The 17,557-nt window shown below is 36.8% G+C and overlaps 2 long non-coding RNA genes across 2 annotated transcripts in view; both read left to right on the top strand.

The window, feature by feature from the left end:
* The window catches only part of LOC141942207 (uncharacterized), a 42,485-nt gene extending 38,970 nt beyond the window's left edge, over nucleotides 1-3,515 (top strand). The window contains exons 4-6 of the long non-coding RNA XR_012628562.1: nucleotides 1,592-1,728; nucleotides 2,281-2,416; nucleotides 3,390-3,515. This is a non-coding gene — a long non-coding RNA (uncharacterized LOC141942207). The remainder of the gene's footprint in view (nucleotides 1-1,591; nucleotides 1,729-2,280; nucleotides 2,417-3,389) is intronic.
* A 5,661-nt stretch (nucleotides 3,516-9,176) lies between these two features.
* The window catches only part of LOC141942208 (uncharacterized), a 72,696-nt gene continuing 64,315 nt past the window's right edge, over nucleotides 9,177-17,557 (top strand). The window contains exons 1-2 of the long non-coding RNA XR_012628563.1: nucleotides 9,177-9,276; nucleotides 12,145-12,247. This is a non-coding gene — a long non-coding RNA (uncharacterized LOC141942208). The remainder of the gene's footprint in view (nucleotides 9,277-12,144; nucleotides 12,248-17,557) is intronic.

Genomic DNA, 17,557 nt, shown 5'->3' with positions numbered 1-17,557 from the left:
ACCAGTACCTACTGGGGGGGACAACTCACATGACTGTCCGGAAAGCAACTTTGCAGAAAAGGACCTGGCGATCCTGGAGGACACCAGGTTGAACATGACCCAGCAATGTGCCCTTGCTACAAAGAAGGCTAACACATGGGCTGCATTAGCATGAGCATTGTCAGCAGGTTGAGGGATCCTGCCCCTCTGCTCAGCACTTGTAAGGCCATCCCTGGAGTGCGGGGTCCAGTTCTGGGCTCCCCAGTACAAGAGAAACATGAAGCTACTGGTGAGAGTCTAACAAAGGCCCACTAAAATGGTTAAGGCACTGATGGATCTCTCTCCTACAAGGAAATGCTGAGAGAGCTGGGACTGTTTAGCATGTGTAAGGGAAGGCTCGGGGGTGATTTCTTGATGTGTAGAAATACCTGAAGGGAGGGTGCAAAGAAGACAGAGCCAGGCTTTTCTCAGTGGTGCCCAAACTGAAACACAGGAGGTTCCTTCTGAATATCAGGAAATACATTTTACTGTGAGGGTGACTGAGCACTGGCACAGGTCGCCCAAAAGGGCTGTGGAGTCTCCATCCCTAGAGATACACAAAAGTCATCTGAATATGGTGGTGGGCAGCCTCCTGTGGGTGGCCCTGCTTGAGCAGAGGGGTTGGACAAGATGAGCTCCAGAGGTACCTTCCAACCTCACCCATTCTGTCTCTATATAAGAAAGATAATGCATTAACATTACAAAGAAAATTTAAAAATTGGAGGTCATCCTGATCAAGAGACTTACAAAGAGCGTTTCAAGACCTCTGTAGAAAGGTTTGGGGCCTGATCAGAGAGATAGTCAAAAAGAGAGCAAGTCAGCTATGAATCTTATATGTGGCTGTCATATGAATATCATTGGCAAGGGATAAAAAATGGATTCATAAAGGTGGTGGTTATAATAATGCACCTTCTGGCACCTTTAAACAAGCATCAGAAAAGCAAAGGCTGCTTTTCCTTTTTGCTAGATTTGAAAGAAAATACTAATCCATTTTAAAAAAGTGTTGTTATAAGAAAAGTGGTTAGTCACATGGGAATGATATTTTAAAAAGACATTTGAAAAACAACCCTGAAGTAGTAACAAGGAAGCATTAAATTATCCTACATTGAAGATCTTAATGGCAAGTTAACTGTACTGCTAGCTTGCTTGCAAATAATGGTTCGACAGCGATTCAGAAGTCAGTCCCAGATAGTAACAGGCACTAATCCAGAACTGAATTTCAGATTTAATAGCTACTTATATATTTGCAAAACCCCACCATTTACATGGAATATTCCATGCTTTCTCAGCTCTTTGCATCTCCAGTGCAGGATTGGTAGGGCAAAGAAAAATGGTGGTGGGATCAACTAACCAGGTATCAGGATAATCCGCTGGATATATCAAACAGTATGAAATCCCTCTTCTAGTTGATTATAGTTAATTAAATATAAATTGTTAAATTATAGTTAAGTCATCACCCAGCTGTTAATAATTATAACATTCTTCCAAAATCCAAGTCCATTTCAAGTAATTGAGGAGCTTTAGTGACCTTGTTGCCTACTCATTAAATCTCTTTCTCTTTTTGTGTTCATAGAGTTTGGACATTGCCCACCAGAACAGTCCTCACTAGACAGACAGTTCTTTCTATCTCTTTAAAAGTACAAGCGGTTGGTAACTGAACTTTAAAGAAGAGAATGCTAAGATAGGTCCCTGACCTGGGTAAGTCTGCAGGTAAGTTTGGGGTGCTCTTACCAAGGGATAAAGATGATAAACAAAATTAAAAAATATAATGGAGATTAGAGAGTAAAGAATACTACAGAAATGATCTGAGGTAGTCTCCAATGTCACTTTAGCACTACACTTCTTAAAACTCTTTGCATACCACAGTGGGATTAGGATTTTAGTGGTCATACATTAACTTTGGCTACTCTGGTGGGGAAGTTGAGAAAGAATCAGTGAATTGTTATGTGTATGACAAAAATACTGTAAAATTGTAACAGCTGATAAATGGTCTTGATCAGGTTGTTACCCTTCAGAAAATTTGGGGCAAGATTCTCAGACTTGTGGACAACACTTAGCTGATCAGGAATGCAAAATTAAACCAGCTTGATGTCATAATTCCAGTTGTATTTCTTGGCTAGATGGTGTTAGATACAACACAGAACTGACTTAAGATGATGAGGCATCCTGAGTGCTTGATCTTAGCTGCTTATAATCTATAGCAGAATATTTCATTCAGTATAACTCTGTTGTTCCTTCTGGTCTTTTTCTCCCTATAAACAGGGTGTACTACAGCTGTCTCATTTGCACATTAGAGGAGTTTTTCTTCAGCCACAAACAGTGCTTGTAGGGCTTTCCAGCCATTTATTGAAAATAATGTGATTCCTGCCTGGAGCAGCACAAAGACTTCCAGATGAAGGTGAGCTTCCTGCTAGAGTGAGGATTGTGTGTAGTGGGTCATAATTTGGATGTAAAGTTAACCTCTAGAACATTGGGAATTTTGCATTTTTTAATTGAAGAATGCCAGTGTTTTATAAAAAGACATTGTCTAGCATTTCTGATCTAGATACCTAGTAGTTCAGCTGGACAGCTAGTACAATACGGTAATGCTATCCAGATATTAAAAGAATTTTTTGGCTGTGGCAGACTCAAGCTGAAGTTCCTGATTTATTCAGGCTTTTAACTGCCATGTCCCTCATCATATAAGTCTTTCATGTTGAAGCAATTCCATTTTATGTATATACTTAAGTGTTCAGTAAATTAGAGGAAGGTAGATAGTAATTAGACTGTCTAGGAGTTTAAAGCCTCAAATTTGGTTTTACTCTTATGTAGATGTTAGAAGACAATTTTTAAAAGTTTTCTTCCTATAAGTTCCATCAAAGGATTCACTCCACCTTTCAATGTTTTTATTATTCTCCCTAAATTTTCCTTGGTGTAATTTTTTTAGATTGAAAATGGTTTACTGTGATAGCCTTTTCCATTGCAAGACACTAAGAATCCATCATTAGAAAATCATATTTTTTTGTAATTTGAAGGCAATGGGATATAACACATTCATTATTTATTTGTTTTACACTTGAGACTCTTTTGGAAATTTCATATACGCCTTCTAGAAAGAATTAGAGAATTCACAAGTAGAAGCCTGATGCAGAGTAGCTAATAACCTGCTGGTCAGGACAACCTGCTAGAATTGGGTAACTGAGAATCAGATTTGAATTTGATAGCAGAGAGACTCAAATGTTAATCAGTGAGAGCCTAGGTGAAGGCCTTTTAATCTGATCTGTGAGCTATATTCAAACAGAAACTTTTCTCAGCTCTCTTCTTCCTCCCCCCTCCCGTTCAAATACTGTTTTAAAATTACAGAACTCTATTATGTATATTCTCTATTACAGACAAATGCCCTCCATCAAGAAAATCTAGGTCATCTGCCTGGATAAATCTAGAAAAAACTTTTCTTTGTGATCTTCAATAACGTTCTTCACCCAAGAACCTCAAAGCACAAATAATTTTAGTGAGGCAGGTAAGAGCTACTTCCATCATCTCTTACAGTTTAGTAGCTGTCTGAGTAGTTCACAAGACAGTATAATAATTTGGGCAGGAAAGTAAGAATTGAAACTATGGTATGAACTTGGCTTTATAATCTCTTAGTCGAGGAAACTGGTGAGCCACTTAAACATGAAATGCATATAATATTTAAGGAGCATAGGTGATCAGGCCAAACGCTTTGCATTTTTTGTTTTCTTGCAGCATTGGGGATGCACTTTATAGAGTGCATCTTTCAAATGCCTCTTCCTGCAGCTTTTTGTGTCTTGGAGGACTCTCAGCCAAATGATGATGTAACTCAACACAGTTCAATACTTCGACCATATAAACAATTTGCTAAAGCAAAATTTCCAGTAGCAATAATAATGGGAAATTGAGATGCTGGTGTCTATTATGAATCATTTTAAACATTACAAATAAATAAAACCACTAACAAAAACCTAAATTCTTAAGTTAACTTCCAAGATTGCAATTTTTAAGTACTCAAATATTCCAGGTTCTGAGAAATCTGGGGATTAATTTCTCTAGTTTTGTGTCAGAAAGTCACACACAGTGGAACTGTTTGTGCACTGAGGGAAATATCTCTCCACTGTGGGTTTTTTGAGCTCAAGGTCTTCAAACAGTATTAATGAGAACAGTAGCAGTTTAAAATACTTCCTAATCTTAAAGCAAGCATAAGCAGCACATTGCTTTAAGAAGGTGTTTTTTAACCAGCTTTGTCAAAGTGATTAACCTTTTTCAGTGTTTTAGTTTGATTTTGAGTTAACACTGAACTGTTTTAGCACTGGAATAGTTTAGAATATTCAGCACCTACATACATAGTTTACCAGAGGAAGCAAGAGTAAGATTTCCAGAGGTTTGTTCTTAGTGTTCATTGTAATGTAAGTATGTGGCTAAACCCTTAGTAATCTTGGGAAATTTTAAATTCTAAGGAGTCAAGGATTAGGTTTTGAGCTGGTTCTGTTATTCTGGTACAGACTAGAATGACTCATGTGCAAATACTGTGCATATGTGACATGACATCTGGAATAAGTGAGTCCCAGAAGATTTTAAGACTGATTTTGAGACTATTTCAATCTTGAATATAATCCCAAAATTATTTTTATCTAGTCCCTGTAGATTGAAGTATCTCCGAGACTAATTACATTATGTATTGGGGATTAGAAGAAATGGGGAAAGTATGTGAGAACTGGGCAGAAAAAATTATTGGCTTTCAGTAAAAAAAACTACCAATCCAGGTCGTGTCATATATTCTGAATAAGCTCATTCCTGCTGAAATCCCTTTCATATATTCAAGACATTTATAGTTGGTAAAATTAGCTGTTGAAGTACTAGACTCTTTTCCTTAGGTACTTTAGTACCAGAAGATGGAGCTGGAGAGCCTGTATTCAAGATCTCCGCAGCACAATAGCTACTTTTAGTAGTGTTGACCTGAGTTTTGTAATCTCCATAGATGAGATCAAACAAGGAAAATTGTGATTGCAGCTATTTCACCATTTTATAGGCTTGTAGCCTTTAAAACATAGTAGAACAGAGAATAAAAAGAGAATCTAAGTCAGCCTAAAGTAGTTAATTAACAAATACATGTTTCAATGGGAAACATTCATAAGATAGTATCTAGATTATTTTATTTTTGTTTAAGAAATAGATAGAGAGTAATTTTAAATTCCAGTGGGAGAAGACTCAAAGGTTAAGATGAATGGAGTTACATTTATGTAAGATTATTCATACCTAATTCTTTGTAGAATCAGGAATTTATTTTGTTTTATTAAATTGTGAAAAGTAAGGTGTGTGATTCTGCAAACTTTTTCACAGGCAGACCTCGTACAGAAACTGGTGAGAATGTTCTGTGGAATTTGTAAGTCAGATGCTTAACACCAATTAGTATCAAGAGTGAATGCACGTTTGGATACTCTGATGGATGGTCCTGCTGGTCAATATTTTGCATACTATTTTATAACTTACAGACCTATAGTCATGAAACACATGCACATGAATGCAATTTTCAGAGTTTCTAAGCAAAATAAAAATGTGTATGTTTTAACACAGATGGCAGCATTTTTAAAAAGAATCCTAGTCATTCACAAACATAGCAACTTCCCCCTCTCCCTCCCACTAATATTTCAGTCACTAAGGATCTAACTAACCCTGCAAAAATAATCCTATGGAAAGGTTAAAATAAAATTTTATAATTTCCTTTTTTTAATAGCAAGTCTTCAATGTGTACAAAATTTTGCTGCCACTTTATCTACTTGTAAATATCACATACAGAACAATAGTTTCTTTGTTTTCCTGTTTTCAAAACAAATCTTAAATATTTGAAAAGCACTTTGAAGATAAGTACTATTTTGATATTTATTTTAAAGAGTTGTATATTCTGTCATTAACTTTTATGCAAAATCCACATTGATTTATTGAGAAGAGGGAGTTTTGCATTATTGAGCATTAATTCATTGGTGGGTGGCACCCTGTGGCTAAAATTCTTCCCTGCTTGAAATGCCTTTACTGTCTTTTAGTCCTTTTATTCAGTGGAAAGAGAAGTCCCTTCTTTCCTGAACCTTCTGCCCGGTCTCTGAGCTTCTATGTTTTGCATTAGGTCTTTCTGCTTTTAATTATTATGTAAATCCTGCTGTATCATTCTTTGGCAAATACAAAGTAATTGTACTTGTAAATACTTCATTAAGGTTTTTGACACCGTTTCCCATGGCATTCTCCTGATGAAACTGGCTGCTTGTGGCTAGGATAGGCACACACTTTGCTGGGTAAAAAACTGGCTGGATGGCCGGGCCCAAAGAGTTGTGGTGAACGGAGTTAAATCCGGCTGGTGGCTGGTCATGAGTGGTGTCCCCCAGGGCTCGGTTTTGGGGCCACTCCTGTTTAACATCTTTATTGATGATCTGGATGAGGGGATCGAGTGCACCCTCAGTAAGTTTGCAGATGACACCAAGTTGGGTGGGAGTGTTGATCTGCTTGAGGGTAGGGAGGCTCTGCAGAGAGATCTGGACAGGCTGGAGCGATGGGCTAAGGCCAACTGTAGGAGTTTCAATAAGGCCAAATGCCAGGGGCTGCACTTGGGCCACAACAACCCCCAGCAGCGCTACAGGCTTGGGGAGGAGTGGCTGGAGAGCTGCCAGTCAGAGAGGGACCTGGGGGTGTTGATTGACAGCCGGCTGAACATGAGCCAGCACTGTGCCCAGGTGGCCAAGAAGGCCAATGGTATCCTGGCTTGTATCAGAAATAGCATGGTCAGCAGGGACAGGGAAGTGATCTTACCCCTGTACTCGGCACTGGTGAGGCTGCACCTCGATTCCTGTGTTCAGTTCTGGGCCCCTCACTACAAAAAGGACATTGAATTACTTTAGCATGTCCAGAGAAGGGCAACGAAGCTGGTGAAGGGTCTGGAGCACATGTCGTACAAGGAGCAGCTGAGGGAACTGGGGTTGTTTAGTCTGGAGAAGAGGAGGCTGAGGGGAGACCTCATCACCCTCTACAACTACCTGAAAGGAAGTTGCAGAGAACTGGGAATGAGTCTCTTTAACCAAGTAATAAGCGATAGGACAAGAGGGAATGGCCTCAAGTTGCACCAGGGAAGGTTTAGACTGGATATTAGGAAGCATTTCTTTCCAGAATGGGTTGTTAGGTGTTGGAATGGGCTGCCCAGGGAGGTGGTGGAGTCCCCATCCCTGGAGGTGTTTAAGAGTAGGATCAACAAAATGCTGAGGGATATGGTGTAGTTGGAAACTGTCAGTGCTAGGTTAATGGTTGGACTAGATGATCTTCAAGGTCTTTTCCAACCTAGACGATTCTGTGATCCTGTGAAAGCTACTTCCAGCCTGCCCTGTTCCCCTAGCTCATCCCCACCCCACACCCCAAATGCCAGACTACCAAAGTTATGAGGCTTGCACATCCACAGCTTTAATGAACAATTATCTATTTGAGTTCCACTAATGGATAACGCTTTTACATAATACTTACCTTCCTTTTATCAGTAAAATTTGACAGTGCAGGGTTAAGAGTTCATGTGTTCTTTTGTTCAACAAAAGCTAAGAAAATAAATATTCTGACATATTTTCAAGCTGCTAGTAAAAAGTGCTTGGGACTGTAACACTGTATCACTGTATCACTATAACACTGTATTCAGTGTTAGCAAGCTGGTAAAAAATGCATATGAAGAAAGGTTCACCTATCTCAGTCTCTGTAACCAGCAATAAATGTGCAGTGACAGACTTTAAGAAGTTTTGTATAGTCTTCCCTGACCTGTTATTCCATCTTCTAGAAAAGACAGTGCTTGTAGGACTTGATAAACTTGAGGTTGCTGCTAGAGTAATAGCTATTTAATCTCATAGAAAACGCCTCCGTGTTTGAACATCCTTGCCTTCTCTTTTTTCTAGCCCTCATTTGTGCTTTGTAGTTATTGTAAACACTGTCCATGACCAATTAAATACCAGTAGTTCTACTGTCACTATTTGGTTTCTGTTTCCAAGGTTATGACATGACACTGTGTGGGTCTGATTCACTGATGTGCTACTGCAGATTTTTGAAACAACTGCTATCAAATCAGTAGAATTATCACAATATGGAGGTGAGATAATGTAGATGAAGCAGCATAAAACTGAAGTATCATAGGCTGGAATCAGTATTACTTCTGCTGCATATAATTCTTAAATAATTTGTGATAATAAAAGTGACTCTATTTCTTGCAGAATTATTTCATAAATGGATATTGAATTTAAGGTGATGAATTAATTTGGTAAGAGATAAATCCCCTTACGTTCTAGCCGATCCTCAGAGATTAGAGGGGCTAGGGGTGGCTGGATTTATCTCTTAATAGGTATGCCAATTAAGACTGTAACTATAGGTCTGACCTGGATGCATGAACAGCCTGTATGCTGTAGGTCCAGTTGCATTCAAAAGAAGCCAACAGATTCATGAATAGTATGGGGTCGTAACTATAGGTCTGACCCAGATGCCCAAATAGCCCATATGCTGTAGGTCTGGTTTCATTCAAGAGAAGCAGATTCACGAATAGTACGGTTTATTTTTGTGTAACATCTACAGATTCTTTAAGATTGTCTACAATAAATGCACAAACTGCAGGTTGGCTATATAGCATTACACAAAAGAAAAACGATTGCAATCACACACACTTAGTTCCTGGGTAATCGCTTGGTGTAACAGAGGGAATCTTACCAAAAGGCGTCCCTTCTGAGGGGGGACGAGAGCACAAACCTGTCGATCTGTCCCTCCAATTGGTGTTGAATTATTGTCCCTCTGATTTGGGTACAAACTCGGGGTAGTATTTATCTTCTGTGAGTGGGTGGGACTGTAGTCAAGCCATCATCTTTTGAGTAAAGTCACAGTACATTGCTTGGTGAGAGGGGATGAGCTGGTTTTTGTGGGAAAAAAAGGGAGGATGAGAAACAAGGCCAGCTGGCTACTGCAAAAATGATCCCTTGAAAGAAAGGGGTAGAGCAGGAGATATATCTGTCCTTGAGAAAAGCGAAAGAATGGGACTGCGCGGCCTACACCTTCGCTTCGCATTCCTCCTTGGTGCCATGACAAACACAAATCACTGGACCTCCATCCCGTCTTGTGTTTATTATGGACACCCTGTGTCAAGGAAATATGTGTTTTGCAGATTTCTCACTGTTTTGCTTTTCTCATGCTTCCAACACCTAACAATGGGTATACCTGAGGAAGGGTCTGAAGAAGGAAGGACTCTCAGCTGCCAACTTTGTGAGTATGATAAGTAGCGTTCAATAAGAATAAAATACAGAAACCTTATCCATAGAACTTTATGTCTTAATATTTTTCTGCTAATATTTTGTATATCAGCTATTTCACAGTGTATTGAAAGTTCTCTAAGATATGAAGAGGTGCACCATACTAAAGGACAAATCATATTTATGTTGGTCATATTCTGAAACCAGTCATTTTATAAAATAACTACAAATTTTGAGTCACTTTGCAAAATGACTTGAATGACAGACATTCTATTACATTGTCTGTTTCACTCAGTTATTTCATGAGGTGCCTAAATGTTTCAAACATTTATTGAAATTGCTATTACATTGCTATTACAGACATATAATCTATTGCTATGAATGTTCTATTGCAGTGTATTTCATGAGAAGTAAATACTTCCGTAGAAAAATAAGAACCCCAGGAACTTCTTTCCAATAAGGATATTAATAAATAAATGAAAGAGCAAGGAAAGGATCTTATATATGTATTTGTGTGTTTTGCTTTACTGTCCTAGATTTTCTAGGAACTTCTACTCACCATTTCTTTCAGTAGCCCTTGTTATTTATCTTTTTGGTCATTTCTCCCCCCTGTATATTTGAGATTGAAGGAAAAAATGTTTCTGTGGTAGTGTTCAGCTCTTGGCCCCAGTACTTCTGGCTTCTTTTTTAGAAAGACTTGCTTCTTTTAGAAAGATTCTTCTTAAGCTACAGGCAGTTGTTTCACATTTTGTTGCTAAGATTCCAGGCTTAGAACCATGCTTGCTAAATGATTTGCTCCAGAGTGAGGCAGATGTCCCATTAGTCATGACTACTCCAGAGCAAGCTGTGATGAGAACAAGTTTCTAGATCTGGCAGCCCTGACCTTGAGAGGAATAGTTTAGCAAAGAAACTTCTGCATCATCTTTGTACTTGAGCCGTCATGATACCAGGTTCTCATCTTTTCACACAACAGCCATCTCTGCAGTTTGATCTCAGATGAAACAGAGACTCTTTCCTGTCCATGCCAAGAAGGGATCCATGTACTTCACAGTTCTCACAGATGTAGGACTGTGATTCCAGAAATATGCTTACTTTTGATATTCCCAATGGCACTAGGCCACTTTTTTAGTATGTAAAACACATGCCCTCAAAAAAGTCCAGTCCCTTTGCTTGTTTATTTTTATTTATTTCTAAGTAAATATTATGTATAGAAGTCTGTATTGTATCTAATTGTATGTGGGATTCTTGCTACAGTATTAGAATTCCATAGTAAACCCAGAGTATGATTATTAACAAATAACAATAGCAGGTTATCATTCATGCTCAATTATAAACCAGTGTACTTGAAAATTAGAGAAAACATGTTTCTTCATTTTCTGAAATGTAAAGCTTGACCATACAGTCTTTTTATGTAGTGAACTCTCAGGTAAATCAGAAGACTTGACTCACAGAATTAGCAGGATACTACAGATTTACACAATAGGTCTGTAATTCACATCTGGTTCTGCTTGATTCCCTGTTCTAACTGTGTAATGCCAATAACATCAATTTTTCCATCTTCCTACTTACAGTAAAGATTAATAATTACCAAGATATGGGGACAGGGGATGCAGAAGTCATCTTTTTAATCTAAAAAACCAAATAGTCAAAGCTGTACCTGTTTCTTTTTGATGTAGAAAATAATGATTTAAAACTCTTCTATTTTTGCATAAAATTGCCGTAATTTCTAATGGTTCTGCTATTACATTAATTCCATTGAAAACTGGTAGAGAAGTCTCAAGTCACTCTTCTCATAGGTCTAGTTTCAGAACCTTGTGTACAGAGAGAATTAATACTCCTTACCCACATGACTAAATGAGTGACTGCTACAGTGAAACATTATCTATGCTATTTTTCCTTGGGCAAAAAAGTCATTGCAGTAAAGGAATCTGCTTAGACCCACAAGGGGATTTTTCTCACAGCATTAATACCTTTAGTGGGATTGAGGTCCACAGAACAAATGTTTATGCTTAGCCTTTATGAAAAACTAAGAAAGATGAGAATCTGGTCATAGTTTTCCAGTTTATAGCTTTAGTTGGTTGAACTAATTTATTGTAGGATATTATATTCCTAGGGCTATTACTCTAAAATTTGGAATAAGAACACAATTAGCTTGTGACCTCATTATAACCAACAGTTGCATTTGCTGTTCTGAATTTCTGTAGCTTACACTAAATTGAGGGGAAAAAAAAGCTGATCTCAAAGGTGAATGGATAATAAATCTTGCAGACCATTAATAATCTGTTAAAGCCCACAGTGCTTTATCTTATGTACTTTTTGTCAAATGGTTATGCTCTCCCAGACATTTTCTAATTAGCCTCTTTCAATCTCCTTCTATCAGTTCTATCAGTTTCATTTCCCTGTACTACACTTAACACTCACATTTCAAAGTTTGTATTTTTATGCTAAATACTTCTGCTGCATAATTAATTTGCCTTAAAAGAGAGTGTGTATGAATAAAACAGATTAATATTCTTCCCAGTCTTTCACAGTCTAAATTTATTTTTAAAAATTGTTAAGAAAGCTTTCACACTCACTCTATTTCTGTCCCTGAATGTAATTCCCTAGGCAGTATTGAATCTTTTCTACATAGAGGAGGGCAAAGACTTCAATTGTTGCTGCAAACTCTCCTAGAACATCTCTATTGATGTTGTAGAATTCAGCATAACCTGACTCTTATGTTTAAAGTATAAAGGTTATAAATAACATTTCTGCAAGATAAGAGAAAGCACAGTAGTGATTTTAACTTTAAACAATAAAGGCAAAGCCAAATCTGCCTATCTCTTCTGTCATTTCCCCTCTACCTCACTTTCATCTTAAGTTTTTCCTCTTCTCTACACAGAATAGAAGAAACATTAAGTCTTGGTGTGAGGTCCACTGATGCAAAGGAGAATTTTCTCACTGATTTCAGTGACCCAACTATCCCTTGTCATTCACATGATCCTGTAAGTGCATGAGATCATTCTTTTAAAAGAAGTGATGTATCTATTGCTTCTCTACCACAAAAAGTGTGGAAATCATTTTCTGTTTTAGTTCTGAGTTGTTAGTTGTGTGAAAATTGCAGCTCCTTATATTTCTGTCAGTATCTTATCTTAACGTCGCATTTAACACTGTGTAGGTGTTAAAGATGATCCTTTCTAAAGAGACTTCAGGTAGCAGTGATTCTTTGGTCTGGACTCAGTAATTGTGTGATTCAGTGAAAAGGCTGTAATCATATGACAAATGAGAAGAAATTAAATATCAAAAGTATTCAATGAGTCTTAACATAGGGTTTTAAATGTGCTTTGTTGCATTGTAGTATTTTATGTTACTTACACAGGCATAAAGTCTGTAACCCATAAAACAAGGAAGAGACCTAATTGCTCTATGCATGGATTATTTATAACTAAGTGGTCTATGAAGGAATAAGAGTCCATAAAAAGAATGCCACTGAGTGTTAAAACCAATCTGTTTGCCTCATTTTAATTGGGACAAGAATATTAGCTCATAGGTTTCAGGAACATTGCATTACAAATATGATGCTTGCATTCTAATTTTAAAATGGAAAGATGAGAAGTAAATATTGATGAAGAAACCTTGTGTGTCAGGGGTATAGTCACTGTATGACAGATGAAGCCACTAGGCCTTGTGACCTTTATATTTGTTTTATTTGTTCAAAAGCTTAGATTTATTGATTTACTTGGGAGGGGGAAGAAGAACTCAAGATTTGTTTAACATGGGATTTTCTTCATAAAGAGGCTGTGTCTGCATGTGGATTCATGGGAGCATAACCAGGCATAACTCGAGTGTGCAAAGAGTACTTATGTCAGCCTACCTCACTCTCTGTCTTCCCATTTTTTCCCTTGGTTCATCTGTTATCTCCTCTGTCTTGCTGAACCCATGGATCTTGACCTCTTAGGCCACATGATTAAGCTTCCTTCTTCTCATTTCTCTCCTTGTCTGCAAGATACTATCATAGGTTATACCAGTGCACAGTTTTTGTAGAGTAATCTTGGGCCAGAATTTGTTTAAAATTGGCAAATGGCAATGTCAGGCATGCAAAATAAATTTAATTTTGAATGTGTAAAATAATTTCTTCCTGGTTTCCCTTAAGTGCCACAATTCAGCCCAGAGTCAAATTTTACATCCAAGTTGTTATAGAAATAGCAATACTTCAGGCATATAATGGCTTAAACAGCACTATTACAGTGCACAATTAAAATCTGTCCCTAAGGTGGTACTAAAATCCATTATCAGCATTGAAAGCTACTATGGACAGTTGACAGTTAAACTGATACATCGATGTGTTAATGCTCACCTTTTGCTAACCTATTGGTTAGTTAGTCTCATTTAATTTTCTCCTTTAGTGAAGCTATTGCTATTGGTCTACATGTAATTAATAATATTCTTGACTCATGGTCCAATGTGCATGCCTTTCAGAAAGAACAGTTTGGGAAGCTTGTGCTGGGTTTTTCTAGGGGAGAAGTAAGGAAGTTGTTAACCATATTGTCCATGGGTACTATCCAGAAAAGGAAGAAAAAACATACCCAAAGCTGATGTACTGTGTCTGTCTGATTTATATTTCATGTGAACTAATATTTGCTATGTATAACTGAAAAGAAACAAATAAAAACTACAAATGAATAAGACTGCATAATTGGAAAGGATGTACATTGTGAAAATTAATTGAAAAAATGGTACTTGCAGTTGAACTAGATGTAGTGGCAAATCTCTTGTTCTGTTCTGACAAACTGAGGGTATAATAATATAAGAGATGAAGAATAACCTTAATACTTGAAGGTCAGGGAGAAATAATGTATGTTAATTTTCTTAACAGCATATTTTGATTCTAATTTTACCCTGATAATTGGCAGCATAGCAGAATCTATATTTAGCAATGACAACAATATATGTGTGCCACATTCGGTTTATCAATTTTACCCATATAGTAGGAAAGCAATGTTATTTAATAAGGACAATGGAGGTCTACACTGTGACTGGAAACACTTTGCTCTAGTAGAGTAAGCCTTTTGTTATAATATCTTAAAAAATAAAATACTACTTCAGTATAGTGTCCTAAAAATTATATAGTTTGTTAAATGTATATATTCAAATAGCTAGTAACTTTGCTAAATATATATACTTATGTAGCTAGTAGTGCACTCTCTGGAGGCACCAGGGAAGATAAAGACACTAAGTAGTTATTTTTGTTGGAAGAAATAATTTAGCTTCAGAAAATTGTCCAGTGATATTGAGGATTTTCAGATGACAACATACATTCCCATACCTTAACTACTGCCTGCCTTGAAATCCCAGTTCAATAATTTTTATTTTCCTATACCTTAAATAAGAATAGAAAAACTGAAAAACCAGAAAAGATATAATGCTAAAGATATATGTGAAATGCGGTTGTTTTTCTTCGATTTTTAACTGAAAATTGGTCAGGCTTTGAAAAGAAGTAAACTCATGTTTTTTTGAAGCTAACTGTAAGAATACTACTTTTTATAATAAAATTTTTGTTTAGCACTCTTATATGCAGTAGCAAAAGGCATCAGATCAATCACTAACAGTTAACATTAGATGCAGAATGCATTTTAAATGAAATTATTACCAACTTGGTGTAGGCTTCAAAGATATCAAAGATATGCAACCATCAACTACTTCTGGTGCCTAGTCCATATGTTCCCTCAGGTTTTGGTTTGATGTCATTTCTGAGACCCCTCCTAGGTGTTCACATAATCAAAAAAGACTTTTGCTGCCACCCAGAATCTATCTTGGACTACATCAAGATATTTTAGGCATAGGTTGGGGCATAAGCAGTCAGAGTGAGAATCCACTCCAGGTCTTCAGCCATAAACATGGACAGTATAGAAAAATGTCTCTACAAAGGGAAAGATCAACTATGAGAAGGGTGTAAGTATAGTCTTCTGTTCAAAATAGCAAAGATGGAAGGTAGGGCTGAAAGTCAGTGCTTTGAAAGGCTTTAGTATGTGTGTGTGCATGTGTCCCCAGTTTTTTGATGTATGACATACTGATTTAGCTCTTTACTTAGATTTCTTCAGAGTACCTAAACAGGTATTATATGACTGTTAGGAAACCCAGCTATTAATACTACATCACAGATACTATGGCAGAACTCAAGCTATTAAAAACAAGCCAAACAAGCAAAATCTAGTAAACAAAATTCCTATTTCATTTATACTTTCTTACAATCTTTTTTCTTTTTTAGTGTGTCATAGATGTTCAAGATAAAAGTTCATTTCAGGTAATAAAATACACTTAAGTTTTCATAAGTCTTCATGTAAAAAACAAATCCTAAGCTGATTGACTTGTACAATTTATGATTCACCCTTAGTCACTGGAGCTTAGAGCAGAGAATATATTCTAAAAACGCCATGTTATCAGTGGATTGTCAAGTCATTTCTGATTTAGCCCCTGGCTCTAACTAGACTGTCCTGCTTTCTGCAAGAGTAATAAAAAGATAAGCCCTGAGAGCTATATAAAGAAAAAAAAAACCTCATTTGCATTCAGATGAGCTATTCTTCCAGCATCTCTTACTATTTTATCTTATAAAAATTATCATAGATTTGATCAAAAGCAGAGAAAAGAAGCATAAATCCAAAGACACGTTAACAGCAGAGTTTCTTATTATGATAACTTCAGTAGATAACTGATGCATACAAAAATGTCTTTCCACTCACTAAAATGTAGTATACAGTGTATTACATTATTGATCAGGAGTAGATGTGACACTGAAATGTCAAATAACTTCACAACAAGCTGAAATACAGAATTTCATCTTAATAAGGCTTCTCTTAAAATGCTGATATGGTCCCTAAAATTTGATGACATTTAATAAGTCTCATTTTGGCCACCACTGCACATAGCATGCAAAATATTTTATTGATAGAAACAATATTAAAGGGATATAGGAATGCATTCATAGTATATACACTGTACACAACATTTTCAACCACATTATCGTATATGTCACTAGCAGAAGCCTGTAGGGCAATCTATTTGTAAATTTACATATATAATCTCCTAATGTAAATGTCCTTACATACATTTAGTACAAAGGAGTGAAGATCCTCAAGTAATATAGTCATTTTGCTCCACTAACACAAGAACATTAGATACTGATATTTACCAGTACAAGTTTTGGTAGGATGCACAAGTGTAGACCTCTCTCATGCAGAGCAGACCCTTTCCCAAGGATCTTTTAGCCTGTGCAAATAAGATTACTGGATAGGGATTAAAATTTAGTGGCAGATAGCAAACACTACTGTTTCTTCCTCTATGACAGACAAGGTGAAGTTTACTTGTGGTAACATTTTTGACCAAAGAAATATAAGTAAAATTTAGAAGCTAAGTACTTTTAGGCATGGGTAAACTTAGAACATGGTTTAAAAGGGCAGATTTCTAGAAGATACAAAGCAGATTCTTTCAATTTTTTTTTTTTTTTTTTTTTTTTTTTACATGAAGCTTAGCTGTGAGGAGTAGAAACTGTTATATCACAATATGTGAGGAAAACAAAATCAATAGAAATTACTGTTCTCAAAGAGGACAGGAGTCTGCTGTACCTTACAGCATAATACGTGGCTGTCACTGGTTGGATAATTATATTCTATGCATGGTTTTTAGTGGAAATGAGTTGCATAGACTTAGACTATTATAAAAGATGAATCAGAACATGGAAAGAAGCTCCTAGGTACACAATCTGTATAAGACACTTCCTTTCTTTCCACAAACTGGGGAGGAGGAGACCCAAAAAAAGGGGTGGGAAGGGAGAAGGACTAAACTGTTCATTACATTTGCCTTTGGAGGATCAAAGCTGTTGACTGAAATCTGTCTTAGCTTAGTGGTACCCTATATCCTCACCTTGCCCCTTTGCACTGTCACTGAAATATTTTCCTTTTGTTGTAGTGAGACTTAGGTGGAATTTTGCAGTGTTAGGAAACGTAGTTTTTTATACACGTTCTGAGTGAGCCTTTCATAAGGGCTTATGTATTATGCAGAGGCTAAATATATTTGGGTGCAAAGGCTGATACAGTTCTAACTAGTTTAAAATTAAACCACTTTGTTTTATATAAAGGGCAGCCATTCTCCCAGTTACTGACTTTATAGAATAGTTTACTCAGGTTGAAGAAAACAAATGTCTGTTGGAGATAAACAAGAAAGTACATAAAGATGATCATCACAGGGATGGTTAAAAATTTCATAAAAATACCATCAACTTTTTCATACCATCAGACTTGAGATCAATTTGCAGGCCT

This window comes from Strix uralensis, chromosome 4, assembly GCF_047716275.1.
Source record: "Strix uralensis isolate ZFMK-TIS-50842 chromosome 4, bStrUra1, whole genome shotgun sequence".
In the NCBI taxonomy this organism is placed as follows: domain Eukaryota; kingdom Metazoa; phylum Chordata; class Aves; order Strigiformes; family Strigidae; genus Strix; species Strix uralensis.
Note: the sequence above shows the minus strand (reverse complement) of the source record. Positions and strands in the feature narration are given on the sequence as shown.